The sequence below is a fragment of the Panthera tigris genome, chromosome C2 (genome assembly GCF_018350195.1).
Source record: "Panthera tigris isolate Pti1 chromosome C2, P.tigris_Pti1_mat1.1, whole genome shotgun sequence".
Lineage (NCBI taxonomy): Eukaryota > Metazoa > Chordata > Mammalia > Carnivora > Felidae > Panthera > Panthera tigris.
Genome location: NC_056668.1, coordinates 57,091,015 through 57,116,489, shown reverse-complemented (window position 1 = coordinate 57,116,489; position 25,475 = coordinate 57,091,015). Strand labels below are relative to the sequence as shown.

The 25,475-nt window shown below is 37.4% G+C and overlaps 1 protein-coding gene and 1 pseudogene across 2 annotated transcripts in view; one reads left to right on the top strand and one right to left on the bottom strand.

Moving 5' to 3' along the window:
- The window catches only part of LOC102966920, a 28,994-nt pseudogene that overhangs the window by 3,355 nt on the left and 164 nt on the right, over positions 1-25,475 (bottom strand).
- Positions 4,168-25,475, top strand: part of LOC102966639 — a 61,519-nt gene continuing 40,211 nt past the window's right edge. Inside the window, exon 1 of one of the 2 annotated variants that reach the window (XM_042956868.1) lies at positions 4,168-4,280. The gene's annotated coding sequence lies outside the window, so the exon portion shown is untranslated. Of the gene's footprint in view, positions 4,281-4,392; positions 4,547-25,475 lie in introns of those variants that run through there. The other variant, XM_015544990.2, reaches the window with a different exon arrangement.

Here is a 25,475-nt window from a genome sequence, read left to right as displayed (position 1 = left end):
CTAAATGACCACATTACTTCTTGTCTATACCATTAATTTTTACTGCCTTGTGGCTATTGCTGAACTATTACCTCAAAATGCAATTGAATTCTTACAATTTTTAGGGCAGACACCAAATCCTTTACTGCTTGATATACTCCCCTATGACTAGCATTGTAGATGCACTTTAAAATTCACTGAAACCTGTCAGGTAAACATGGCTGATTGAACAAATGTGTTCATCTCTCCACTTTCTCCCAAATTTCCAGCAAAATTACAGGAAGGAATAAAAAAGGTACTGATTTATACAATACAAGATAATGAGAATGGGAGAGAAGACAGCAGTGGACTAGAAAGATAAAAATTGGGGAAATATAGCAAGTGCATGGAAGAAACATTTAATAGTGTAGGGGAGGATGAATCTTAAAAGCAAGCAAAGGGAGGTAACAAAGTGCAAACCTATTCATTTGTCAAACAGTGGAAAGGCTCAGGCATTAGAGGTAACAATTAATCAGAGGAGGGGTATTATGGTCTGAATGTCTGTGTCCCCACTCCCCAAATTCATCTGTTGAAATCCTAACCCCCAAGGTCATGGTATTAGGAGGCAGGGCCTCTGGGAGGTGATCAAATCATGAGGGTGAAACTGTAATGAATGGGATTAGTGCCCTTATGAAAAAGGCCCTAGAAATTCCTTTGTCTCTTCCACCATGTGAGGATACAATGAGAAGTCTGCAACCTGCATCCTGCAATCTGGAAGAGGACTGTTACCAGAATCCAACCATGCTGGTACTCGGCCTCCAGAACCCATGCTGGTGCCCAGCCTCCGGAACTGTGAGCAATACATTTCTGCTGTTAATAAGCCACTCAGTATATGGTATTTTGTTATATAGCCTGAGTGATGAGGAGTAATGGAGACTAAAAACTAATGAATTGGGTTAAGATACAAATTAGGATTAGACAGTCATCTAGGTACCCCCCTTACCCCATGCAGCATATGCCCACCCTGATGCCACCTCCAGAGGAAATGAAAGGTACTATACATAAGGTACTCTACATAAGGTACTCTATACATCCTGGCAAATGTCTTCCTTGTTATCCCTGACCCATTTGGCTCATCCCCCCACCCACAACTCCTCCAGCAACTCTCAGTTGGTGCTCTGCATTTAACTCTCCTATGTTTTGTCCCCCTCCTTGTTTTTTATATTATTTTTGCTTCCCTTCCCTGTGTTCATCTTTTTTGTGTCTGAAAGTCCTCATATGAGTGAAGTCATGTGATATCTGTCTTTCTCTAACTAATTTTGCTTAGCATAATACCCTCTAGTTCCATCCACATAGTTGCAAAGGGCAAGATTTCATTCTTTTTGATTGCCAAGCAATACTCCATTGTGTGTGTGTATATATATATATATATATATATATATATATATATATATATATACCACTTCTTTATCCATTCATCCATTGATGGACATTTGGGCTCTTTCCATACTTTGGCTCTTGTTGATAGCACTACTGTAAATATTGGGGTCCATGTGCCCCTTTGAAACAGCACACCTGTATCCCTTGGATAAATACCTAGTAGTGCAATTGCTGGGTCATAGGGTAGTTCAATTTTTAATTTTTTGAGGAACTTCCATACTGTTTTCCAGAGTGGCTGCACCAGTTTGCATTCCCACCAGCAGTGCAAAAGAGATCCTCTTTCTCCGCATCCTCGCCAACATCTGTTGTTGCTTGAGTTGTTAACGTTAGCCATTCTGACTGGTGTGAGATAGTATCTCATTGTGGTTTTAATTTGTGTTTGCCTGATGATGACTGATGTTGAGCATTTTTTCATGTGTCTTTTAGCCATCTGGATGTCTTCTTTGGAGAAGTGTCTGTTCATGTCTTTTGCCCATTTTTTCAGTGGATTATTTGTTTTTTGGGTGTTGAGTTTGATAAGTTCTTCATAGATTTTGGATACTAACCCTTTATCTGATATGTCATTTGCAAATATCTTCTCCCATTCCTTTGGTTTGCTGATTGTTTCCTTTGGTGTGCAGAAGCTTTTATTTTGATGAGGTCCCAATAGTTCATTTTTGCTTTTGTTTCCCTTGCCTCTGGAGACATATGGAGTAAGAAGTTGCTGTGGCTGAGGTCAAATAGGTTTTTGTCTGCTTTCTCCTCTGGGATTTTGATGGCTTCCTGTCTTACATTTAGGTTTTTCATCCATTTAAGTTTATTTTTGTATGGTGTAAGAAAGTGGTCCAGGTTCATTTTTCTGCATGTTGCTGTCCAGTTTTCCCAGCACCACTTGCTGAAGAGACTACCTTTATTCCATTGGATATTCTTTCCTGCTTTGTCAAAGATTAGTTGGCCACATGTATTTGTGGGTCCATTTCTGGGTTCTCTATTCTGTTTCATTGATCTGAGTGTCTGGTTTTGTGCCAATACCACACTGTTGTGATGATTACAGCTTTGTAACACATCTTAAGTCTGGGATTGTGATGCCTCCATCTTTTGTTTTCTTTTTCAAGATTGCTTTGGCTATTTGGGGTCTTTTTTGGTTCCATACAAATTTTAGGATTGATTGTCTGTGAAGAATGCTAGTGTTATTTTGATAGAGATTGCATTGAATGTGTAGATTGCTTTGCATAGTATCAACACTTTAATAATATTTGTTCTTCCAATCCATGAGCATGGAATATTTTTCCTTTTTTTGTGTGTGTCTTCTTCAATTTCTTTCATAAGCTTTCTATAGTTTTCAGTGTCCAGATTTTTCACCTCTTTTGTTAGGTTTATTCCTAGGTTGTATGGTTTTTGGTACACAGTAGTTTTAATGTTTAAATAATAAATGATCCCAAACGAAAGTATATGAAAGTAAAAGAAAATGGGAAGAAAAATTCATAACAAAATAATACAAGACAATGTCCATGAATGAAGGCTATGAATCTCCAGATTGAAAGTGACTTTCAAGAGACCTGGATAATTAGCTAAAAGAAAAATAAGATAGTAACAAGTAAGATACACTCAGACCAAAGTATTGCCTCATGAAATTCAGATCACCAAGATCATGAGAAAATTCTAAAAGTCTCCACAAAAGAAAACAAACAGGTAACTTACAAATTATTGGGAGTAAGAATAACATCAGATTTTCAACAGCCATCTGAAGGAGGAATATCTTGAAAACTGTGATGAAAATGATTTTCAACCCTCACGGTTTGTCCATAAACAAATTATAAAGAAGTTGAGAGAACAATAGGGTGTCACTTTCAAGCAAGTAAGGTCTAAAAACGTTTCCTTCCCATTCTCTAAGTTTTAGGTAGTTACTCTAAAATGAGGAGTTAATTCTAGCAAAAGAGGAAGCCATGGAATCTGGAAAGAGCAGATCTAACACTAGAGAGAGTTGAAGGCGGTTCCCCAGATGATGGCCAATGCAAGTGCCAGGATCAGAGGCGTACAGCGAGCTTGGAGAGCAACAAGTTAAGACGGGTTAGAGTGACTTCAGGAAAAGCAGAGACCTGACAGGTATCTTGAAAAAAAGAGGCGTAAGCATGTGGACAAGTGAAATAGCAGCTGTTGGAAGCGGTGGGAAAAATTAGCAATGGGTAATAAAGAAAACTTAGAAGTGTTTAAAAAAAAGAAATTGTTAATTCTAGGGGAAAATGAAATTTGATTTTGTTTCTAAGGTGTATACACACTGTAGGCAAATGAAATTTGGTTAAAAAAGGTAATAGCACGTGGTCTGCCGAAAACATTAATGGAGATACTAAATACTGACTTAATAAAAAGTTTTTGATATTTTTTTATTTTGTGGGATGGGGAAAGAAAAAGCAGGGTAAGACTGCCAGTGTCTCCCTATATGAGGAAGTTAAGAACTAATGTCTAAAGTGATAAATCAATACATAACATATTAGAAAAAGAGCGCCAATGTTGTAAGTGACTGTTTTTGGTAGCAGGATAGGTTGGAAACAGGGAGTCGTTTCCATTTCAAGACTTTAAACTCTTTGTACATTACTGCAATAAATATGAAAATTAACAGTTGCTTTTTGGATATTGGGAGTTACCTTATTTCCACTGAGAAGGGTCAGTTGATTTTACCTTGGTGCCTAAAGAGTCCAAAATGTATGTACCTACCCCTCCTGGTACACCAAAGGAGGGGTGAGAGAAAATGAGAGCAACCTTTCTCCCTTCATCCTGAAATGTTGCCTAGAGTGGAAACTGGAGGCTTCCGTAGTACCTGCTACTGTGATCGGAAAGATAGGGCCAGAGGCCCCAACTTCTGCCAGATACTCTCGGTAAAGGCAGCGCTGATACTACCAGAAGTAAGGCTTAGGACTCTTGTGGGGAGGAATCCTTACATCCTGGTCCTCTAATTTCTCAGAGGAAGCGTTTCTTCTTAATACTTCCGTTATTCTGTACCCGCCCTCCTCATTGGCTCCTCCCCCAGAAAGAAGGAAGGAATTCATTTTATTGGTGGATTTGAGGGAGGGGAGGAACCGGACATGCCCTGTTCTGCTCCATTTTCATCTTGAGAGTGCTGGCTCCCGAGGGTGTGCGGAGGGAGGCTTGCTCCTCCAGGCTTTGCCAGGTAGAGTGTCTTTCACTGGGAGGCTCTTGAATATTCAAGTCTGGCTGGTTATCCAGTGCTGCTGGTAACTGTGTGGGGTTAGTCTGCCCAAGCCTGCAGTTCACAGGAAGTCCGTTGTTGCCCTGTACCTTCACTCAAACTTTCAGTAGTAGTAAAGGTAATGCTTTGGTTCCATTAGCCAACTATCTTGTCCTTAGTTGTTATTTATGGGGCTGAATCTAACTCACCATTAACTCTGTCAGGTATCTATCTGGCTATTGTTCCTTTGGTTTCTTAGTTCTGTAGGATTTTCTGTGGTCAACTTAGTGGCAGTGTGTAAATACAATTTACATAAATTATAAATTTATTAACCTTATATCAAATTATTCTTTGCATTATTGGTGTAAAGTCAATTACATAATGAGCAAATGAAGATATTAAGTTAAATTTCCTTTATTTGCAAGTTACCCACATTGAAAATATAAAAGTTATCAACTGAAATACAGAATAACATTTTGTTTCTCTCCTGGGAAAACATGGAAGTTAGGAATATGAGGACGCATTAAAGTGAAATGTTGATGAAAATGATGTATACTTTCCTATTGTATCCCAAGAGAGTGAGTTCAACTCACATTAGGAAATCGACTTTTATAACATATGTGCTTTGTAACATAAAATCATTGAGTATTTTCTATGTGCCAGGCAGTATTTTAATGCTAGGGATACAATAGTCAACAAAACAGGCAAAACCCCTACCCTTTTGGAAACTTCCTCCTTTCCTCTCTCCCTTCCTTCCTTTCCTTCTTCTTTCTATCCTTCCTTCTTGCCTGCCTTTCTCTGTTTTTTTCTTTCTCTCTTTTCCTTCCTTTCCTTCCTTCCTTCCTTCCTTCTTTCCTTCTTTCCTTCTTCCTCCCCCTCCTCCCTCTCTCCCTTTTCCTTGCCTTGCCTTGCCTTGCTTTTCCTTTCCTTGCCTTTCCTTTCTTTTCCTTTCTTTTCCTTTCCTTTCCTTTTCTTTCCTTTCCTTTCCTTTCCTTTCCTTTCCTTTCCTTTCCTTTCCTTTCCTTTCCTTTCCTTTCCTCTCTTCTCCTCCCCTTCCTTCCTTCCTTCCTTCCTTCATTCCTTCCTTCCTTCCTTTCCTTTCTTTATTTGCTTTATTGAGGTATAATTGCCAAATGAAATTACTTTCTCATGGGCAAGACAGATAATGAACCATAAATAGGTCAAACATATAGTATGTTAGAAAGCAATAAGTGTTATGGAGAAAAAATAAATAGGATGTTTGAATATGGAGTGTTGAGGCTGCACATTAGAATTGCAGTTTTAAAATAGTGCATCATTTAGTAAGGACCTGAAGGCAGTTGAGGCAACAAATTATATTCTTGTCATCTTCCAACATGCTATTTATATTACTAAGGGAGAAGAGGTCAAAGATCTGAGCTGCTGGATACTCCAACAGTAAGTATGGGAGATAAAGTGAAGGAAGGTGAAGAAGAAACAGCAAAGCAGTTTGCAGGAAATGATTTGAGAGGCCTGTTACTTATCTGAGCAAGAGCAAATAGAGGGAGGCTCAGGAAGACTTAAGGTGTTAACTGAACTTGGCATTAGAGAATAAGCAGCACATTGATGGGCAGAGTATTTTAGATGGGTAAAAATGAACATAAAGGCAGTGACAGGCATATGAAAGAAAATCATATTTGGAGTTTGATGAGTATTTTATTTGAGTGTTCCTGGAAAGAGGGTTGGCTGGGGTATGGGCTGGGAGCAAGGTTTGTTGGGGGGAGTTAAAAGATGAAAATTGGAAGTTGAAAAGATGGCTGTCTTTAAAGAGCTGGGTATGATTACAGATCATAAGTGATTACAGATTATGAACAGATTAATAGGAAATCTTACAGATTAATATGAAATCATATTACATATGATTACAGATTATAAGTGAACTTTATAATGGAGACAACAATTACCAAATGCCAAAGTCAAGTAATGATGTTTTAGTAATATTACTCTGGCGACCTTCTCATTTTCAATGGGGTAAGGTTGGAGGTAAGAAATTGACTTTGTGCATGACTATATCCAAATTTGTTGTAGTTTGGGATAGGCACTTGACCTCCTAATTCCTTGACCTCTAATTCTTCTCCTCAGTTTATCTAAATTCCATTCACTTTTTAAGGCCTAGTTTGAATTCCATGTGTTCTGTGTGGTTTTTAAAAGGTTGTTCATTCCAATTTCTACTGATCTCTCCTCTCTATGATTTATATTATTGAAAAGAAACCTTTTTCTTTTTTAATTTTCACTATGGTTGCACTTTTTCTCATTGTTGTTATTGAAGAATTTTAAAGCCAGGGACATGTATTTTCATTTCTTTATATTGCTTTCCAACATGTTGTAGTATGCTTGACAGTCTATTTTATTAATGATTTATCCTCATGATGTTCATGAAGTCAGGTCACATGCTGGCTAGAACTTTTTCATGGGCTCTATACCACATAGATAATAACGTCAAGCCTGTTGAGTGCCTTCAACCTGCATTTATAGTTTTCTTTCTTATCATTCTGTACCATTTCCATGGTTTAAATAGTTAGGCTTTGGAAAGATAGACATTCAACCAGACGGGTCATGCCCCCATCTCCTAAGCTGTAAGCCTCTTCCTTCGAATGTTATCATTTTGGTTCTGATATCTGAGATACTCGGATTTTTTTAAAACACTTTAATTGATATATAATTTTGAGATCATAAAATTCATCCTTTTAAAGTGTGCAGTTCAAGGAATTTTAGTATATTCACAGAGTTGTGTCACCCTACAATATTTGCTTGCAGAATACTTGTATTGCACTAAAAGAAACCCTGTGTCTTTAGTTACTACCCACTCCTTCCCCTTCTAATTCCTGGCAGTTAACTAGTCTACTTTTGTCTCTTTGGATTAGCTATTCTGGACACTTCATATAAATGAAATAATACAGTATGTGGTATTTTCTGTGTGGCTTCCTTCACATGGCATAGTCTTTTTAAGATTTATTCCTGTTGCAGTACTTATCAGTCATTTTAATGGCTGAATAGTATTCCATTGCATGGATATACCACATTTGTTTGTCTATTTATTAACTGATAAACATTTGGATTGTTTCAAATTTGTGATGATTTTGAATAATGCTGTTTGTGAACATTTGTGTACAAGTTATTTCATGGACATATGTTATCATTTTTCTTTGTTATGTAACTTGGAGTGGAATTGCTGGGTTCTAGGGCAACCATATCTTTAACCTTTTGAGGAACAGTTCTCCAAAATGACTGTACCCTTTTATAATTCTACCAGCAATGTATGAGGGTTACAATTTCTCCACATTCTTGATAACACTTGTTATGATCTGTTTTTTTAATTTTATTATTTTAGGCATCTTCGTGGATATGAGGTGGTATTGTTGCAGTTTTGATTTGACTTTCCCTGGTGGCTAATGATACTGGGTATTTTCTCATGTATTTATTGGTTATTTACATATACATATATGTGTATATTTAAAGACATGTCTATTCAGATCCTTTGCCTATTTTTCAATTGAGTTGTTTGTATTTTCATTACTGATTTGTAAGATTTCTTTTTGTACTTTAATACAAATCCCTTATTAGATATATGATCTACAAATATTTTCTCTAATTCTTTGGGTTGTGTTATCATTTTTTTGATGCTGTCATTTAAAATATAAGAGTTTTTAATTTTGATGAAGTCTAATTTATTTAGTTTTTCTTTGTTGTTCATGTTTTTGTTGTCAGTATTTAAGAAATGCTTCCTTAGCCAAGATCACAAAGTTTTATTTCCATTTTCTTCTAAGAGTCTTACAGTTTTAGCTCATATATTTAGGTCTATGCTCAATTTCAAGTTAATTTTTGTATATGGTGCGAGATAGAGATCCAAGTTAATTTCCTTTATGTGGATATCCAGCTGTCCTAGCACCATTTGTTGAAAAGATTGTTCTTTTCCTATTACATTATCTTAGCACCGTTTTCCAAAATCAATTGATCACATAAACATATGGTTTTGTTTTGTTTGGCTTATATGTCTGTCTTGAAGCGAGTATGACAGTCTTGATCACTATAGCTTGGTAGTACGTTCTGAAATCTGGGACTTTCAAGTTGGTTTTTCTCCAAGATTGTTTTGGCTATTCCAGGTCCCTTGACTTTCTATATAAAGTTTAAGATCAACTCATCAATTTGTACAAAAAAGCCAGTTGTGGGGCATATAGGTGGCTCAGTGGGTTAAGCATCAACTTTGACTCAGGTCATGATTTCATGGTTTGTGAGTTCAAGCCCAATCTGGCTCAGAGCCTGGAGCCTGCTTTGGATTCTGTGTCTCCCTCTCTGCCCATCCCCCACTCATGCCCCCATTCAAAAATAAATGAATTTAAAAACTTTTTTTTTTTTTTTTACAAAAAAGCCACTTGGGATTTGACTAAGGATTCTATTGAATCTGTAGATCGATTAGGGACATATTCCTATCTTACTAATTGTCTCCTAATCCACGAAAATGAGATGTCTTCCACTTCTTTCAATAGTGTGTTATAGTTCTGAGTATATGTATTTAATTTCTTTTGTCAAATCTATTCTTATTTTGTGTGTGTGATGCTATTGTCAATGGAATAGTTTACTCAATTTTGTTTTTGAATTGTTCATTGCTAGTGTATAGAATTCCAAATGATTAAAAAAAATTTTTTTTAATATTTATTTTTGAGAGAGTGAGTGAGAGAGAGACAGAGACAGACTGTGAGTAGAGGAGGGACAGAGAGAAAGGTAGACATGGAATTCAAAGCAGGCTTCAGGCTCTGAGCTGTCATCACAGAGCCCAATGTGGGGCTTGAACTCACAAACCGTGAGATCATGACCTGAGCTGAAGTCGGACTTTTAACTGTCTCTGCCACCCAGGCACCCCCCAAATGACTTTTTAATATTGATCTTGTATTCTCCAATTTTGCTCAACTTGTTTATTAATCCTATTTTTGTGTGTGTGTGGATTCTTCATGATTATAATACAAGGTCATATGATTTGCAGAACAGAGATGGCTTTGCTGTTTCTGTTCACATCTGAAAGTTGGTTTTTTTGTTTGTTTGTTTTACTTGTCTGTTCATCCTGAATAAAACTTCCAATGTTAGATAGAAGTTGTAAGAGCAGATATCCTTTGTATTGTTTTTTATTTTAGGGGGGAAAGCATTCAGTTTTTCACTATTAAGTATGATGTTAGCTATGCATTTTCCATAGATGTCCCTCAAAAGGTGCACAAAATTTCATTTATTCCTAGTTTGTTAAGTGTTTTTTCTCAGGACAGTAGTTGGGTTTTATCAGTTGTTTTTCCTCTCTCTATTGTGGTGATCACGTGGTTTTGTTCTTCATTTTATTAATTAATCTCATGTATTACATTGATTTTTGGATGTTAAACCAACTTTGCAGTCCTGGAATAAATCTTACTTGGCCATATTGTGTAGTTTTTTTTGTTTTGTTTTGTTTTGTTTTTTACATATTGCTAGTTTTTACATTTGCTAGTATTTTGTTGAAGATTTTTGCATCTGTATTCATCAATAATATTGGTCTGTAGTTTTCTTTTATTGTGACATTGTAATCTAGTTTTCACATTATAAGGCAAGTTCTCTTGTTGGGATATGCTGCCTGTGTTCTCCTCAAGGATTTTGATGTTTTTTCGTGTCACATTTAAGTCTTCATCCATTTTGAATTTATCTTTGTGTATGGTGTAAGAAAGTCGTCCAGTTTCATTCTGCATGTCACTGTCCAGTTTTCCCAATACCATTAGTTGAATAGAATGTCTTTTTTCCATTAGATATTATTTCTCATTTTGTTGAAGATTAGTTAGTTGAACATACAGTTGTTGGTCCATAACCTGAGTTCTCTATTCTGTTCCATTGATATATGTGTCTGTTTTTGTGCCAGTACTATACTTTCTTGATTACAGCTTTGTAATACAGCTTAAGGACTGGAATTATGATGCCTCCCACTTTACTTTTCTTTTTTAACATTACTTTGGATATTCAGGATCTTCTCTGGTTCCATACAGATTTTAGAATTGTTCATTCTAGCTCTGTGAAAAATGCTGGTGTTGCTTTGATAGGTATTACACTGAATGTATAGATTGCCTTGAGTAATATCAACATTTTAACAATATTTGTTCTTCCAATCCATGAGGAAGGAATGTTTTTCCATTTCTTTGTGTCTTATTCAGTTTCTTTCATAAGCTTTTTGTAATTTTCAGCATACAGGTATTTTCCATCTTTGGTTGGTGCAATTATAAATGGGATTAATTTCTTGATTTCTCTTTTTGCTGCTTCATTATTGGTGTGTAACAATGCAATCAATTTCTGTACATTGGTTTATATCCTGTGACTTTGCTGAATTTATGTATCAGTTGTAGTAATTTTTTGGTGGAACCCTCTGGGTTTTCTACATAGAGTATCATGTCATCTGCAAAGAGTGAAAGTTTGACTTCTTCCTTGCCAGTTTGTGGGTCTTTTATTTCTTTTCATTGTCTGATTGCTAAGGCTAATATTTCCAGCACTATGTTGAACAGCAGTGGTTAAGAGTGGACATCACTGTCATGTTCCTGACCTTAGGGGAAAAGCTCTCAGTTTTTCCCCATTGAGGATGATATTAGTTGTGGGTCTTTCATGTATCACCTTTATGGTGTTGAGGTATGTTCCTTCTATCCCTGCTTGATACGGTTTTTATCAAGAAAGGATGCTGTATTTTGTCAAATGCTTTTTCTGCATCTATTGAGAGGATGAAATGGTTCTTATCCTTTCTTTTATTAATGTGGTGTGGTGTATTTTGTTGATTGATTTGTGAATATTGAACAAACCCTACAGCCTAGGAATAAATCCCACTTGATTGTGGTGAATAATTCTTTAAAAATTTTTTAATGCTTATTTATTTTTGACAGAGAGAGAGACAGAGCATGAGTGGGGGAGGAGCAGAGAGAGAGGGAGACACAGAATCCGAAGCAGGCTTCAGGCTCTGAGCTGTCAGCACAGAGCCCGATGTGGGGCTCAAACTCACAGACTGCGAGATCATGACCTGAGCCGAAGTCGGACACTCAACCGACTGAGCCACCCAGGTGCCCCTATGGTGAATAATTCTTTTAATGCATTGTTGGATTTTATTTGCTAGTATCTTGTTGAGAATTTTTGCACCCATGTTCATCAGAGATACTGGTCTGTAATTCTCATTTTTAGTGGAGTCTTTGTCTGGTTTTGGAATCAAAGTAATGCTGGCCTTGTAGAATGAGTTTTGAAGTTTTCATACTCATTTTTTATTCTTTGGAATAGTTTCAGAAGAACAGTTATTATCTCTTCTTTAAATGTTTGGTAGAATTCCCCTGGGAAGCCATTTAGCCCTGGACTCTTGTTGGGAGATTTTTGATTACTGATTCAATTTCTTTGCTGGTTATGGGTCTGTTTAAATTTTCTATTTTTTCCTATTTCACTTTTGGTAATTTATATATTTCTAGGAATTTGTCCATTTCTTCCAGTTTGCCTAATTTGTTGGCATATAATTTCTCATAATATTTTCTCATAATTGTCTTTCTGCAGTATTGGTTGTGATCTCTCCTCTTTGATTCATGATTTTATTTATTCACGTCCTTTCTTGTTTCTTTTTGATCAATCTGGCTAGGGGTTTATCAATTTTGTTAATTCTTTCAAAGAACCAGCTCCTCGTTTCATTGATTCTGTTCTACTATTTTTTTTCTTCTTATTTCTATATCATTTATTTCTTCTGCAATCATTATTATTTCCTTTCTTCTCCTGGTTTTAGGCTTTGTTTGCTGTTCTTTTTCCAGCTGCTTTAGGTGTAAGGTTAGATTGTGTATTTGAGATTTTTCTTGCCTCTTGAGGAAGTTCTGTATTGCAATATATTTCCCTCTTATGACTGCCTTTGCTACATCCCAACGGTTTTGGACTGTAGTGTTTTCATTTTCAGTTGCTTCCGTGTATTTTTTATTTCTTCTTTAATTTCCTGATCAACCCATTCCTTCTTCAGTAGGATGTTCTTTAATCTCCATGTATTAGTGGTTTTCCTAAAATTTTTCTTGTGGTTGATTTCAAGTTTCATAGTGTTGTGGTCTGAAAATATGCATGGTATGATGTCAGTTGTTTTTTTACTGGTTGAGCCCTGATTTGTGACCCAGTATGTGATCCATTCTGGAGAATGTTCCATGTGCACTCCAAAGAATATGTATTCTGATGCTTTAGGATGAAATGCTCTGAATATATCTATTAAGTCCATATTGTTCATTTTGTCATTTAAAACCATTGTTTCCTTGTTGATCTTCTACTAAAATGATCTGTTCATTGTTGTAAGTGAAGTGTTAAAGTCTCCTACTATTATTGTATTATTATTAATGAGTTTCTTTAAGTTTGTTGCTCATTAGTTTATATATTTGGCTTCTTTTATGTTGGAGGCATAAATATTTACAATTGTTAGATGTTCTTGTTGGATAGACCCCTTTATTATCATATAGTGCCCTTCTTCATCTCTTATTATAGCTTTTGGCTTAAAATCTAGTTTGTATGATATAAGTATGGCTATTCCAGCTTTCTTTTGATGTCCATTGGCATGATAAATCATTTCCCACCCCCTCACTTTCAGTCTGGAGGTGTCTTTGGGTCTAAAATAGGTCTCATGTAAGCAGCATATTGATGGCTCTTTTTTTTTTTTTTTTTAATCCATTCTGATACCCAGTGTCTTTTGATTGGAGCATTTAGTCCATTTACATTTATAGTTATTATTGATAGATATGAATTTAGTGCCATTGTACTATCTGTAAAGTCACTGTTCCTGTAGATTGCCTCTATTCCTTTCTAGTCTTTGTTGCTTTTGGTCTGTCTCTTTCCCACTCAAAGTGTACCCTTTAATAATTCTTGGAGAACTGGTTTGGTATTCATAAACTCCTTTAGTTTTTCCTTGTCTTGTAGACTCTATATCTCACTCTATTCTGAATTAAAGCCTTGTTGGATAAAGTATTCTTGGTTGAGTTATTCCTCCCCCCTCCCCCCCCATTAGCACGATGAATATATCATAACACTCCTTTCTGGCCTGCCAAGTTTCTGTGGACGGGTCTGCTACTAACCTTATGTGTCTACCCTTGTAGGTTAAGAACTTCTTGTCCCTAACTGCTTTCAAAATTCTCTCTTTATCTTTGTATTTTGCAATTTTCACTCTGTTTTGTTGTTGGCCTGTTTTTGTTGATTTTTAGGGGAGTTTTCTGTGCCTCTTGGACTTGAATGCCCATTTACTTCCCCAGATTAGGGAAGTTCTCAGCTATAATTTGTTCAAATAAACCTCTGTCCTCTTTTCTCACTCTTCTTCTGGGACTCCTGTGATATGAATCACTGAGTTTCCTAAGTCTATATTTGTGATCTAATAGCTTTTTTTTCCCTCTTCTTTTAAGCTTCAATATTTTCCATAATTTTATATTGTTATCAGATAGGTTCCCCTTCTCTCATCGTCATTGTGATTAACGCCACTCAGTTTCACAGCTCTGTTATAGCATTTTTTATTTTGGCCTGACTACTTTTTAGGTCTTTTATCTCTGCAGCAAGGGTTTCTCTGGTGTCATCTATGCTTTTTTCAAGCCCAGCTAGTATTCTCATGACTGTTGTTCTAAATTCTTGTTCAAGTTATATTGCTTATATCTTTTGAACAAATCCCTGGCTATGATTTGTTCTTGATCTTTCTTTAGGAGAGAATTCCTCTGTCTTGTCATTTTGTCTGTCTTTGTCATTTTATTCGATTCCTCTGTCTTGGTCATTTTGTTCAATTTCTCCTGCTCTTCATTTGTTTCTGTAGATCCAAGTTTCTTATTGGTATCATATGCCTTCTGTCTGAAGAACTTTCTTAACATTTGGTATGTTCAGGTTTGCAGGCCATGAATTTTCTCTGAGATTGTTCATCTGAGGAAAGTTTTATTTCTTCTTTATTTGACAGGAATTTCACTGGGTATAAAATTGTGGCTTAACAATTTTTCTTTCAGTGTCTTCAGGATGCCACTCAAGTTTTTTTTTCTTTGTATTGTTTCTGATGAGAAGTTTGCTATAATTCTTATCTTTGTTCTTCTGTATATATTTTTTGTTACTGCCTGTGGCTGTGTTTAACTTTCTCTTTCTGTCTTTGGTTTTCAACAGTTTTGATATATGTGTAGATATTTTCTTTTGTGTTTTTGTATTTATCCTCCTTGATAATCTCTGAACTTCTTGGATCTATAGTTTGATATCTGTTATTAATTTGGGAAGATTCTCAACCATTGTTTCTTTACATTTTTTTCCTTCCCTCTTCTCTCTCCTTCCTCTGGAATTTTCATTACATATATGTTGGGTTATTTGCTATTGTTCCATGGCTCTTGGATGCACTGTTCATTTTCTTTAACTCATTTTTCTTTTTGTGTTTTATTTTGTTAATTTCTTTTGACTTATCTTAAATTTCATGTATTTTGTGTTCTGCTAAGTCTTATCTAATGTTGAACCCACTGCAGCCATTCTTCATCTGTGTTATTTTAACTTCTAGCATTTTCATTTGATTTTTTTTTTGTTATGGGTTCAGTGTCTCCACTGAAATTACTATCTGAATTTGCATGTTTGTCTGCCTTTTCCACTAGAGCTTTTTATATATTAATCATAGTTATTTTTAATTCTTAGTGTATTTCCAACGTCTGTATCATATCTGAGATTGAGATATATTTATTGCTTTGTTTTTGACAATGCATTGTTTCTTCTTTGCTTTTTTTGGATGCTTCTTAACTTTTTCTTGGTACATGGACATCTCGTGTGGGATATCAAAGACTGAGATAACTAATTTTTGTGCTTGAAGACGATGCAACAACTTTTTTTTTTCTTGTCTGATAGGACTTTAGTATAGAAGGAGGTTGGGTCAGTTAAAGTCAGGAGTTGAGCTCCATCTGCATTTTGTTTTGCTATGGTTACCTTGCGGTAATACCAACTTAAAATCCTTTAGCATTACCTTATGCTCAGGGTGGAGACTGGTTTGCCAGAAGGTTTTTCTGATGTCTGCTCCCCCACTCTGTTTTATTTATTTATTTATTTATTTAATTTATTTTTTTTAACGTTTATTTATTTTTGAGACAGAGAGAGACAAAGCATGAACGGGGGAGGGTCAGAGAGAGGGAGACACAGAATCTGAAACAGGCTCCAGGCTCTGAGCTGTCAGCACAGAGCCCGACGCGGGGCTCGAACTCATGGACTGCGAGATCATGACCTGAGCCGAAGTCGGCCGCCCAACCGACTGAGCCACCCAGGCGCCCCAACCCCCACTCTGTTTTAAATCTTACTTTGAGAGGGTCTCCCTCCATGATCTTGCTCCTTTCCCCCAAACGGACTGCTATTCATTGCTACTCATCTTTAGTTGCATCATGGTAAGTGTGTATATGTATGTGGTTGTGGTGGTGATGTTTCTGTTGTTCTTATTAAGATTTAGTTTAACAGGCATTGTGTCCTGGTCATTGGAGTCTCATAAGTCATCTCATGATGTGTCTCATCCAGCCAGAGAAGACCTTTATTGGTCTGGGACGAGCACTTATTCCTGCCCCTACCATAAGGGTAGGGAGTTTTTTCCTATTCCAATCTCTTAGCTAGAATGGGTTTTCAAGAGTGCTCTAAAGGAAGGGGAACAAGGATTCCCACATCTCCCTTCTTCAGTAGTTTTAAGCCCTTTGATTCTAGGAGAGATAGGAGAGAAGGATCCAAGTGGAGTTTTGTGCTTTTCCAGCAGACTGTTCCCTTCCCGCATCTCAAGGGAGGCTTTCTTAGTATAGTACTCTAACCAGTGTTTCTGTAAGCATTTGGCAAGGTCTGTAGAGACAGGGCTGGCAAGTGGGTGCAAGTTCCCCTTATGTTTGTAGCCCCCAGGCATTCTATATTCCTTGGCTAGCCCGTACTCAGCGTGTAGTAATCCTTTAAATATTTTATCCTAATTTTTATTACATGTGTCCAGCAGCATCTGCCCCAGGTCAGTAAGTTCTTGCTTTCTATAGTTTCCTTAGATTTGAGGTTAGTTTGTTGCTCTGCAACCTCAACTAAATGATAGGTTCAAGTATTAGAGATTTTTCTAGCATTGTATTTTTGTGTACTCAGTGTGAGATTACATGGAGTTTAAATATTGAGCCACCACACCTTGAGTATAGAATTGAAGAAGATATTCAAGTCATAAGGACCCAAGCTGGATAGCCAATCTGTCCAGTTGTTCTTTTCATAGCACTGGGCTTTTAAGGTGCTTCCAAACTGAAAAGTCTTGTGCCTTTTCCAGCAGAGGAGACACATCTGTTTAAGGTTTTACATGGAAGAAGTTGGAAGAATGATTCCGGATCTTTATAGAATAGCAACAATGTAGTAAAAAGAGTTGGATTGGTAATAATTCTTGTTTTCAAGTGCCCTTGATGGGTGATTTTAAAAAAGGAAGAAGAAAAAATAGAAGAAAAATGATAAAAAGACAGCTGAGCTCAGAATAGTGTGGAGCAGTGCTGGAAAACCTTCTGGGCAGCCTAGCTATCTCTTACCAGAGCATCCATTTACCTATAATCTTAACAGATATTTGATCAATTCAACGTTGTTAACATGTAGTAAGACTGCTAACTTTTTGGCATGTACATTTATGCCATCTGGTTACACAAGCACGGAGCCCTGTTGTTCAGATGATGGTACAGCTATTATTGTAAATTTAGCCATCTCATTATAGGTGAATGAAATTCAAATCGTCAGAGTATCGGGTACAATAAAAGCTTTATCTACTTTCCTGTCCTTCCTGCCAAATACACACGACAAACACATTTTACTTTAGGAAAAGACTTAAAAGTACCCTGAAGTGAAAAGTATTCAGAGGTCTCCAGTTTCTGCAGAAGAACACACAACAGCAAGGCAATTGCAAATCGGCCTAATCTTCAAGGTAATAGGATACTCTTTAAATCTCTTGGACTATGTCTCTTTTGTATCTAACACTGCAGAATTGTCAGAGAAGAGAAAAGAGAATCCCATAGTACCTTTGAAATTTAAGTTTTAAAAATCTAATTCATTTTATATTCAGTCATTTTAAAATGTAGGTCCCTAAATCCTGATCTGTAAAGTTTTCTTGATGGGATTGTATTGCCACAGAACACTGCCAATGACACTGCTTAAATAGTAGTCTTCTTTGTTCTACCTGCCCTCTTACCCTTTTCTGTCATGCCAAGGCCCTCCCTCTGTGCCTTAAAAATTCTATACAAACCCATCATTTTTATACAGCTTTCACAGACATATGGCTCCAGGGCCTGGTCTCTCAGCAACAGTACGGCCCTCAAGTCTGATTCTTTGCATAGCTGAAACTAGCTGTGTGTTTCAGTGTGTGTTTTTATATACTTACATATTTCTATTCATCCTGTCTGACAATGAGTGTTCTGCTTTTCAAATACAGAAAACATATCTCTCCCCTCACATCTCTCTACAATATCTTGTATACTGCTCTTCTTTGTAGTTCCTTCAAATTAGATATAAAATCAAGCTCTGAAAGTACTGACATTTTGAAAAATCTTACTAGCCCACTAAAATTATAAACTGGCTGGGGCATAATATGCAAAGGAAGAATGCTAATTGTTTTGAGCTCAGGATTAGGGAAAAGCAACAATTTAGTCTATATATTTCTCCTCAATTCTTCATTTATTATCTGTCAACTGTCTACCTATCTATCCATCCAGCATCTGTGTGTATGTGTGGTAATGGAGTAAACTCACCAGTAATTATCTTGACATCCAGATGGAACCCCCATGCAGTGAATAACTCATTGACTACCCCCAAGGTGAGACCTTGGCATCCTTTTTTAAGTACCAATTTTATAAAGAGCCCATATCAGGGTACGAATTATAGAGTGATCTCCTATTGGTCTTATTATTGAGACCTGATGGGTGAAAAATTCTGCCTGGGTTTAGCAATATCTGCTAAAGCTAATATTTAAAGGAATTACAGTATTGAATCTTGGGAATAAAGTATTAGTTGACAATCATTAGTACTGATTTACTAAATAGTTGCCTAAGACATACATACAATATCCTTTAACTGGGATAGAAAAGGCTGTTTAAAATAGGAGCCAACTGCAGAAGCTTTTGCATATAAGGGGAGCAGCCAGATTCCTATTAGAGAGATGGCTTTTGGTTTGGAAATGGGAGAGATGACAGATACGACAGACTCACTCTTCATGTATTCATGGTCTAAACCAGAGATATGGAAACACTTGAGAAACTTTAAAAATTCTGATGTCTGGAACTAGGACCCAGGCATCAGTTTTTAAAACTCCCCAGGTGATTCTAGTGTTGAGGAAATTTGGAAACCTAGTCTAGAATCTTGCTGCTCAAAGTGTGGTACTGGGTGCTTATTAGAAATGCAGAATCTTGAGCCCCACCTCAAGTCAACTGAATCAGAATCTGTATCTTGACGAGATCCCCCAGTGGTTTCTATGCACATTAAACCACAAGAAGCACCGGGCTAGAAAAGTTTTCAACTCTAGCTGTGCATTAGAATTACCTGGGGAGCTGTTAAAATATAATGATATTCTGGCCTCACTCAGAGAGATTATATATAGCCCATTTGGTGTAGGGTGGGGACTGGATATTGGTATGCTGTATGCTTCTCAGGTGATTCCAGGGTGCAGTCGCAATTATGAAATATAAGGCAAAGCTGAATAACTTTCACTGAATAACTTCATATAAAAGAGAATCTGGAGGTTACCTAGGTAGCCTGGAAGATAGAGATTAGGGACACTGAAAAAAGGCAAAGTTTGAGGATGCCTATGGTAGGTAATACTCTAATGTGCTAGGAAGCTAGGCTTTGAGAGGAAAGGTTTCCCAGTGAGAAATTTTCATGGTGGTGGGGGAGGAGAGAGTAGAGGTTGGCTAAAGTACTTTAAAAACAGAAATGTGTAATATTCAATTTTAGGTTGTTGGCTTTTTTTATGAAGCAGGGTAAGAGGTGACTATGAGAGAATTTGACTCTAGTAATTCACACAATTCTTGTGATGTCATAAAATCCTCATAGGATTATGAAGGATGGAGGCTTGAGCTACTTAAAATATAAACTACAGGAAGAGTAACCCCAGAAAGTTGGAGGATTAAGTTTGAGGCATCTTCTGATCAGTCATGTGGGAAACAAATACATCATAGAAGGACATTTTGTCCTTTGACCAGCTGCTGCTTCTCCTACTTCAGGAATGAGTAGTATCTCTCTAGCTTGGGTCTAGGTCAGTCAGTATCTCATTCTTGCTTTTTGGTTATCTAGCCTTCTTTTTACTCATTCATGCCTCCTTCTTGAGATCCATAATGTCCTTTTACTCCTTTCTCATGGCTAGTTATTAATGCATTAAGACTTTTCATCTAACTCTTTGTCTCTGGTTCTTTGTCATTATGTCCAGACACTCTAAACAAGGAAGAAACTTTTCTGACTGCAGGATAGATCCCTTTTAAATAAGGATACAGAAACAGAACAAAGTCAGATAATAAGCCCAGAACTCTCTTTCCTTCTGAAATTAGAGGAGTCATTTACACCTACTAATTTCAGATGGAAGTGTGAAAAACTCCCCTTGAAACACCCGGGTCATCTGTGTTAAGCTTGGGTACACATCCACACTCAGTGTGGCTGTATCTTGTACCTAAGACATTTAAACCATAGGGAGTATTTATTAGGCATGTAGCAAGAGCTTAAGTTATTGAGCAAGTCGCTTCTCAAGGGAGGAAATGCTTTACCTCATTTCATCTAACCTCTCTGGCCTCCCTCCTGAAAGAAGGAAAGATGGTCAAGAAGTAGTTGCGGAAGATTTGTATTTAAAGTGGTAACATATTTTATAAAAGTGCTATTTTTGTGTACATCCTATCTTGGACTGCAAAACAAGCAGGGCTTCTGTGGAGCTTTTGCTCCAGCATAGAAGTAGGTGTGAAAAGTTGAAAAATGATCAAGGCTGAGTGTGGGCAGTCTAAACAAGGGCAAGTTATGAAGGGAAAGTCAGAATTGAGAGAAGGTAAGGTGATAATACCAAGGTACCCCATTGCCTTATCTATCAGGTAGAATATAATTGTCACTATTTAATATTTATCAGAAAGGATCTTTGAATAAGAATACAGCCTGTGCATGAATCTTCTACATTTTGCTGGTTAGCAGAGTAGAACCACATTTTCCTTTTGTGTGTCAAGATGCCATTGAATGACTAAAATTAATTTTCCCCCATTAATTTTACTTCATGTTAGGTTACAGACAAAAAGTGAGCAAAGATGTCTAGGAAAACAGCCCAGGAATGAAGGAAGAAACTGATTAAGTAATTGGAGCAGTACAGTGTGAGGTCACGTAGTGTAGAAGCTCCCCTCCGAACCACTGGACTTAACCACATGGGGACGAGATACTAAAAACTGGCAATTACAATAGACCAGTAGGTGGGAGGAATTCAGTGAATCGGTCTGAAGTCCAAAGTCCTCAACGGCCTTGGGACATTCAGAACACCAGCATGATGCTCATGATAAGGACTCTGTGTTACCAAGAAAAGGGTAAATGCTATCCCTGTTTATTGGAGCAGGGAGGAGTATTATACATCTCAGCCAGACTTTCAACAAAATAATTGCATTTTTTGCAATGGGATTTAAAGGTTAAGCTTTCAATATCCTAGATATTCCTTTACTTGGAAGACCTTCGTGGGACACCAATTGGGTAACTAAAGTGTCATGATACTAACATATAGTTTTCTCTTAGTTACCAAATAGCATTCTTCTTCCTTATCTAATCTGCTGCTTACATCTGTACTTTTAACCTTGTATTAATGTCACCCTTGAAAGTTAACTTAAAATTACCTTTATTTGGTTGCTTATTAAAGTATGTTGGTATATTCCCTTTCCCTAGTCGTGCACTGAGCCCACTTTCCTCTCCCAACACACTTCTCAAACCTTGATCAAACATAATTTGATCAGAATGTTCCCCTACCTTCTCTCTAGCCTCTCTGCTCTGTTTCTTATCTTTTTTATTGAAACTAACACCTAGACAGTTTGTTTTTCGGTCATTGTCATTGCTCACCTCCAATTTTAGCTCTTCAGATGGTATCACACTTCTCTCTCAACACATGCAACTAATTCAGCCACTCGACATGTTTATTCCTCACATTTATACAAAACACATTTAAACATTCACTTTTCATTTGCATCTGCATTTCATACTCTTTAGGAAACACACACACACACACACACACACACACACTCACACACACGAGAAGCATCTGCCAGAGCACCAGTTCTTGTTTCAATTTCATTGTGCTTCTTTTTTTCTTTCCTTTTTCTTTTCTCTTTCTTTCTTTCTTTCTTTCTTTCTTTCTTTCTTTCACTCATTTGGTAATGAGGGGAACTATGACATGATTAGGTAATACTTGGCTTTTACCATGTCAAACAAGGTGCCAGTATTGCCTTAAATTTATGCCTACGTAAATATATTTGAGAATGATAGTTCTCTGTGTGTGTGTATTCCACATGGATGAATGCACATGGTCATGTATATAATATGTATTTATAGCAAGGTCAGAAGATTGGCAGCTTAACCGTCAATTTCTATCAGACAGGAAACAAACCAGTCTCTTCTTTAGCACAAAACCACCAAAGAGACAGTGCTGTCTGGCGGTTGCTTTCAGGTGAATGATCAATTGTTCCTTTGCTTCCAGTTTTACTTGCAAAATTTCTACCACGGACCAGAAATACTCTAAAGCCACAATTTACCCTTTCAGTCCTTTCACACTTTAGCCCAGGCAGTAGGTTTTATCTTAAGCACTCAAGAGTTTTTCTTTCAGTTAATCATAGCCATATAATAATTTCTTGGTCTCTAACTTCGGCATTTGCTCAAGTGTATTTAAGTAACAGCAGATGATGCTTGCAGGCAGTGTAAGGGTAAGAAGACAGGCTGGTTTGGTAGCTAAGCAACAAGCCTAGAAGTGATAATTTATAATCTGCATTGCTTTGTGACCCTCAGCCACTTTTTGCCTAGTTTCATTTCTGGTAAGATGGGGCTAGTGGGCTGATGGTAGGTATTGACATGACTTATATGAGATAAATAGACAAAAAAATATTATGTACTTCTTAAATCACAGAATCCCATTTTACCTCTAACCTGCAGTGAAACTTTCTTAGGCTGTGAGATTTTGTATTTAAGCCTCCCTTTGTGCCTGAAGAATATCTAAAAGCTGCTCGGTGTGTCATTGTTTTTCCCCTTCAGATGCAGGGTTTTCCGTTGATTCTATATGTTACTAACCTCATCATATGTGACCTCAGGAAATTGATTAACCTGTCCACTTCTTCAGGCTACTGTAGCCCCTACACAATAAAATAAACAAATCAATCTTTTAAACTGTACTTTCTCGTATTCATTTGTCTTTCAGAGCTCCTCAATTTCTCTTTTCCCAGCTCTACAATTATTCAGAGCCGGTGTAACCTGTTAGGTGGGAGCTTGAACTCCACTCCCTTTCCTGAGATATGAAAAACTTCCCTTGCTTGGTAAACAAAACCTATTAGTAAGATTCTGTGTTACAAGTATCTATTATACTAAAAAGCAAAAACAAAAACAAAAACAAACCAACCAACCCCAAAACCAAAAAACAACCCCCCTCCCCGACCAAGTATCTATTCTACTATATATCTTGGCTTAGAAGACAATTTACCTTTTAGAAATGCAGGCGCCTGATGAACAAAAATTTTAGTGAGGTATTTTTAACATTTCACACTAATGGCATTAATAGAGCTAGGACACACCGCCTTGGTCAGAAGGGAATACAGGCCTCCCTAGTGCGTGCTGCGCTTTCCTCCTTAGGAAATTCTTGTCTTGTAGCTCGCGGTGCCTGGCAAACATGGTAATGTGTCTGTAAATTTCAGCTGACAGAAACACATCAGGTAATCAGCCACCTCAGAAAGTAAACAAAGCTGAGCCACTGAGAGCGATTGCTGAGCAGCCAGAGGGGTTCTTGGAGGTGGTGTTAGGAAAAGCACAGTGAGACTAGAAGGAACACCGAAGATAATTCTCCTGATCCTGGGTGGGAAACTGCCCTCCGGTCACTCCCAGAATGCTGAGACATTAAATACTTGCCTGCCTCCTTTGGCTGGTAATTAGCTGGTCGACCATGCACCTTGATGCTTTGTACTTTGTCATCAAAACTCTTTTCATCTCCCTGTCTCTCATTTTTCTACTTTGAAGAGTTAAACAGACGCCAGAAAACTGTGGAGAATAACATAGCACCAATGAACCCTCCTGGAATTTAAAAACGGAGCCATTTTCACACAATGCTCTAGACTTAAAGCATCGATAACACTGGTTCCCTTTTCTTCACCTGGTCCTGTTCTTCTCCCTGCTTCTCTCACAGAGGGAACCATTTAATGAACTTAAGGTGCCCTTTCCAGTCAGTTGTTAAAGAACTACTTATAAATTAATCCATGAATCAGCATATAGTTTTGTTGGTATGCATAAAAACTTAACATTAAATGATCGTTTCATTACACCACCTAACCAATTATTTCCTCATTCTCCACCTTTATACTTTTGTTGCCCTGTCTTTCCTTTCATTATTTTTCCTTGCCTATTTTTTCTCTCCTTTACACTCAGATTTGGCTCATTTTATTCCCTTCACTTTTTTCTTTCCTCATTTGTGTTCTCTTTCCTTACTTTTGAGTTGCGAATGCGCACGTGCGTGCGGGGCAGCCATCTAACTCGTGCACTGGCAATAACCTCACACAGCAAACTGCAGCCGTCGTCTTGCGGGTGGACCTTCCCAGAGATGGCTTGCCGTGATGTGATCCTCACTACCACAGAAAGAACAGTTAAGTCCACACCAACAAAGGAGGGGTACATACAAGAGCGTGAAGTCTCTGATCTCTACATTAACTCAAATGTCTAATAATCAATCCTCTTATGGAAAATGACCCCTATTGTGGGTGATATATAAGCCTTGTGAAGGAACAGTGCATTGAAATGAACGTGGCTGCCTCAGTCTTATTTTGCCTCTTTCCTGTCCATGGAAGCAGCTGTAGTTTCTGGCTACAACTTGTATGGTGTTAGGAGAGATTTGGCATTTAAAAGGATCTTGGGACCCACTTTTACCCTGATAGTTTTGTAATTAGGTCTTAGAATTTCCCTAGAGAATAGTAAAATTATTCTCTTCACTATATATACCTCCTGTTGCAATTTTCTGGTCCACTTACTGAACTCCCCACTCAGATCAAAGGGCCACATGCTTGACTCACCAGATTCTTGACCAGCTGCCGCCCTCTCCTAGGTTACCTGATGCTTTTGCCATGTGGCTTCTTGACCGCAGGCTCCTGCCCTCAGTTAAATACTGACACTCACTCGTATTTCCTTGTGCACTTTTGATTTACCGCTTCCTTTTGTGAGAGATCCAGAGAGCATCCTCATACTCCGACAAATGCTAAACCTTTTCCAAAGGACTTGAGTAATTATGGGTATCCTGCTCTTCATTTTCATAAAATTTTCATGGTACAAAAGGGGTGCTGAAGAGAGAAGGCAGAGAGGTGATGGATCATTTGCCCCAGTGATTTGATCTTCTTTGCACACTTTTTGCCCCATGTAATTAACCCTTGCTTTATTCAGTTTAGTTTTGTCTGCCCAAATGGATTTAACTTCTTTGAGGGTAAAGCTCATGACTATGTCATTCAATCTATTTGTATGAAGCAAATGCTATCTATGGAGCTCTGTGCCACAGGCATAGTGAAGTTCTTTTGGTTTCTTGAATATAATCTCAATATACCATAGTCCCTTGAACACAACTGTTACCGTTGCCTGAAACATCCCCAGTAAACCCTTTCCCCACTCCAACTCCCATCCCAGTCCATCCCAGGTCTTCACCCCATATGGTATGTCTCAGCGTAGACATTACTATCTCCAGGAAATCTTTGATATTTCA